The sequence below is a fragment of the Petromyzon marinus genome, chromosome 55 (genome assembly GCF_048934315.1).
Source record: "Petromyzon marinus isolate PM22_M1 ecotype Great Lakes invasive population chromosome 55, UKy_Petmar_22M1.pri1.0, whole genome shotgun sequence".
Taxonomy (NCBI): domain Eukaryota; kingdom Metazoa; phylum Chordata; class Hyperoartia; order Petromyzontiformes; family Petromyzontidae; genus Petromyzon; species Petromyzon marinus.
In genome coordinates, this window is record NC_133721.1 from 11,834,075 (window position 1) to 11,838,726 (window position 4,652).

Consider the following 4,652-nt stretch of genomic DNA (forward strand, 5'->3'; position numbering starts at 1 on the left):
TAATAGGTGTGTGCGTGTGTGTGTATTTAATTGGTGTGCGCGCGTGTGTGTGTGTGCGTTTAATAGGTGCGCACGTGTGTGTGTTTGTGTGTGCGTTTAATAGGTGTGTGCGTGTGTGTGTGCTTAATAGGTGTGCACGTGTATGTGTGTGTGTGTGCGTTTAATAGGTGGGCACGCGTGTGTGTGTGTGTGTGTGCGTTTAATAGGTGTGCGGGCGTGTGTGTTTGTGTGCGTTTAATAGGTGTGCGCATGTGTGTGCGTTTAATAGGTGCGCACGTGTGTGTGTTTGTGTGTGCGTTTAATAGGTGTGTGCGTGTGTGTGTGCTTAATAGGTGTGCACGTGTATGTGTGTGTGTGTGTGTTTAGTAGGTGAGCACGCGTGTGTGTGTTTAATAGGTGTGCGCAGGTGTGTGTGTGTTTAATAGGTGTGCACGCGTGTGGGTGTTTAATAGGTGTGCTCAGGTGTGTGTGTGTGTGTTTAATAGGTGTACACGCGTGTGTGTGTTTAATAGGTGTGCGCAGGTGTGTGTGTGTTTAATAGGTGTGCACGCGTGTGGGTGTTTAATAGGTGTGCTCAGGTGTGTGTGTGTTTAATAGGTGTGCACGCGTGTGTGTGTTTAATAGGTGTGCTCAGGTGTGTGTGTGTTTAATAGGTGTGCACGCGTGTGTGTGTTTAATAGGTGTGCTCAGGTGTGTGTGTGTTTAATAAGTGTGCACGCGTGTGTGTGTTTAATAGGTGTGGCAGGTGTGTGTGCGCGCGTCTGGGTGAGTAAGTGGGGAGCGGTAGTGCAGTGGTCGGCGCGCTGCGCTATGGACCCCCACCAATGTGTCAGTCTGTGTGTGTCTTGTAGTGTGTGTGTGTCTTGTAGTGTGTGTGTGTGTCTTGTAGTGTGTGTGTGTCTTGTAGTGTGTGTGTGTCTTGTAGTGTGTGTGTGTCGCTTGTGGCTGGGATTGGCATCGTCCCCGACTCCTCCTGATGTCGAGGGTAAATGGGCGAGGTTTAGGACTGTGACTCATGCAGCTGCAATGGCTGCTTTGGGTACGCGGTCCAGACCTCCCCAGAGACCCTGGCAAACAGAGGAGGTGTTCAGGATGGTTGAGAAAAAGCGACAAGCCCACTGTCATCGGCTACAGAATCCAGTGTCAGAGAATGAGGAGGCTTACCGCAGCCTTCGCTCGGAGGTTCGGAGAGCCGTGAGGCGCTGCACGGATGGGTGGTGGTCGCGGGTTGCTGAGGAGATGGAGTCTGCCTCAGTGGCCCGCGATCACAAATCTCTATTTAACTCCATCAAAAAAGTAACCTGCAGCGCCACACCTATTACCATCATTAGGGGAAAAAACGGTGATCTAATCTCCGACCCCCAGGAATAGGTTTGCAGATTTGCTAAGCATTTCTGTGAGGTCCTGGGGGAGGGAAAATCCCTCAGCCAGGAAAACATCGTGGCACAAAGTGAGGATGACCCTGCTGAGGCTGTGGTGCCTCAAATATTGGAAGAAGTCACCCCCTGTGAGTGGCTGGCTGAGGTGCCATCTGTTGAGGAAGTACTGAAGGCGATCCGGAGTCTGAGACCAGGAAAGGCAGCGGGCAGAGATGATCTCCCAAGCGAAATGCTGAGGGAGGGTGGCGTTTGTGCACAGACTTCCCTATATGACATCATAACAACGGTCTGGGCCGCTGGACGGGTTCTGCAGGATTGGAAGGATGCCCTGGTGGTCCCCCTCATTAAGAAGGGGGACCGCACAGACTGTAACAACTACAGGGGCATCTCACTCCTCAGTGTGCCGGGAAAGGTCCTGGCAAGGATTATTCAGCATCGCCTTGCCAGGCACGCTGAGGAAAGGCTTGCGGAGCCCCAATTCGGTTTCAGGAAAGGGCGGTCCTGCACAGATGCCATATTTTCTGTCCGTCTGCTACAGCAGAGGTGTAGGGAATTCCAACAAGACCTGGCAAGGATTATTCAGCATCGCCTTGCCAGGCACGCTGAGGAAAGGCTTGCGGAGCCCCAATTCGGTTTCAGGAAAGGGCGGTCCTGCACAGATGCCATATTTTCTGTCCGTCTGCTACAGCAGAGGTGTAGGGAATTCCAACAAGACCTACATCTCTGCTTTATTGACCTGGTCAAGGCCTAGGATACCATCAGTAGGTCTGGGCTCTGGGTCGTTCTTCGTGCTTTTGGAGTACCTGACCCTCTGCTCACGATCATTAAGGACCTTCATGATGGTGAGCGGGCCCGGGTAAAACTACGTGGCCGGGAGTCAGAGCCATTCCCTGTACACCTTGGGGTGCGACAGGGATGTCCTCTGGCTCCGGGGGAATCTCCATATGGTACAGATATAATGGCAGGCTGATCGATGCCCGGGTGCGGTCAAGGGATGGCTCCCTATTGGTCAACCACGTTATATATGCTGATGATTTGCTAATAGCTGCTCAGTCAGAGGAGGAGTTGGAGACGCTGCTGCTGAGACTGGAGCGTGCCACTAAGAGGTGGGGCCTTACCATCAACCCCACCAAAACTAAGCACCTGCCTGGGTATTTTGTACCATCGGACACTCCACCCCCACAACTCCCAATCGGTGATGGGGCGGTTGTGGAGAGAGTGGAGAGTTTCCCATACCTGGGTAGTGTGCTTATGACTGGCTCCAGTTTAACAGCAGAGGTCTCACTCCGAATCAGTCAAGCGGCAATATCTTTTTATCGGTTGCGTAACGCTGTGTGGAAGCTACCTGGTCTGTCGCTCCGCACTAAGCTTCAGGTCTTCTCGGCCACGGTCATTCCCTCCCTTCTCTACGCTTGCGAAACGTGGACCCCCCTAATGGAACATCTTTGCCGGTTAGAAACATTTAGGCTGGCCTGCCTACGATCCATCCTGGGTTTAACCAGACTGGATTGTGTGAGGAGCTCACAAATCCTTGAAAGATCTGGGCAAGGTCCCATCGGTGAGCTCCTCCGGCGGGCAAGGCTGCGATGGCTGGGTCATGTAGCCCGCATGCCCAGCCAACGCATGCCGAAACAGCTTTTGTTCGGCCGGATTGAGGGGGCTAAGCGGGCGCGGCACAGGCTAGAGAAGAGATGGAGTGATGTGGTACAGGAGGACGTGGAGCTGAGTGGACTTGCCGATGACTGGTACCAGCGGTGTCAAGATCGACCTCTGTGGAGGAGGCTCGTGAAGAATGCTACTGGGCAGTTGGAGGTAGTCGCCCTCCAACAACAACGGAGGGCGGAGGAGCGACGCTCACAACAACGAGCGGAGCGCCGGGTGGCTAAAGCACAGCAGGTTGGCACAGTAGGGGGCACAGGTGGTGCATCAGCCAGTCATCTCAGTCAGTCGACCCGTGGCACCTGGGTCTGCCCCGTGACCTCCTGCCAGCGGGCGTTCGACACTTCACGTGGCCTCAGGGTGCACATAACCTGGCACAATCGTCGTGGTGACGTCACCGCCACTTAGTGGCGAATGGCGGTTGTTGTTGTTGTGTGTGTCTTGTTGTAGTGTGTGTCTTGTTGTAGTGTGTGTGTGTTGTTGTAGTGTGTGTGTGTCTTGTTGTAGTGTGTGTGTGTGTGTCTTGTTGTAGTGTGTGTGTGTCTTGTTGTAGTGTGTGTGTGTTGTTGTAGTGTGTGTGTGTGTATTGTTGTAGTGTGTGTCAGTGTGTGTGTCTTGTTGTAGTGTGTGTGTGTGTGTCTTGTTGTAGTGTGTGTGTGTGTTGTTGTAGCGTGTGTGTGTTGTTGTTGTAGTGTGTGTCAGTGTGTGTGTCTTGTTGTAGTGTGTGTGTTGTTGTTGTAGTGTGTATCAGTGTGTGTGTGTCTTGTTGTAGTGTGTGTCAGTGTGTGTGTGTTGTTGTTGTAGTGTGTGTGTGTGTCTTGTTGTAGTGTGTGTCAGTGTGTGTGTGTTGTTGTTGTAGTGTGTGTGTGTCTTGTTGTAGTGTGTGTCTAGTAGTGTGTGTGTGTGTCTTGTTGTAGTGTGTGTCAGTGTGTGTGTGTTGTTGTTGTAGTGTGTGTGTCTTGTTGTAGTGTGTGTGTTGTTGTAGTGTGTGTGTCTTGTTGTAGTGTGTGTCAGTGTGTGTGTGTTGTTGTTGTAGTGTGTGTGTGTCTTGTTGTAGTGTGTGTCAGTGTGTGTGTGTTGTTGTTGTAGTGTGTGTGTGTATTGTTGTAGTGTGTGTGTTGTTGTTGTAGTGTGTGTGTGTGTCTTGTTGTAGTGTGTGTGTGTCTTGTTGTAGTGTGTGTGTGTCTTGTTGTAGTGTGTGTGTGTCTTGTTGTAGGGTGTGTGTGTGTCTTGTAGTGTGTGTGTGTCTTGTTGTAGTGTGTGTCAGTGTGTGTCTTGTTGTAGTGTGCATGTGTGTGTTTCAGTGTGTGTGTGTCAGTGTGTGTCAGATGCCTTCTATGACCTCCTGTCACGGGTGCTGTCTAAAGTGGCCCCTCGGGATAGAGTCATCTTGTTGGGTGACTTCAATGCCCGAGTTGGTCATGATGCTGGCACCTGGTCTGGAGTGATTGGAGGGCATGGGCCAGATCAGCTCAATAACAACGGTAGGAGGCTGCTAGATTTTTGTGCAGCCTATGGGCTTGTAATTACCAACACGCTGTTCCGGCATCGGCGCATCCACACAACATCATGGATGCATGCCGGGTCCAAGCAAGAACATCTGCTGGACTACAT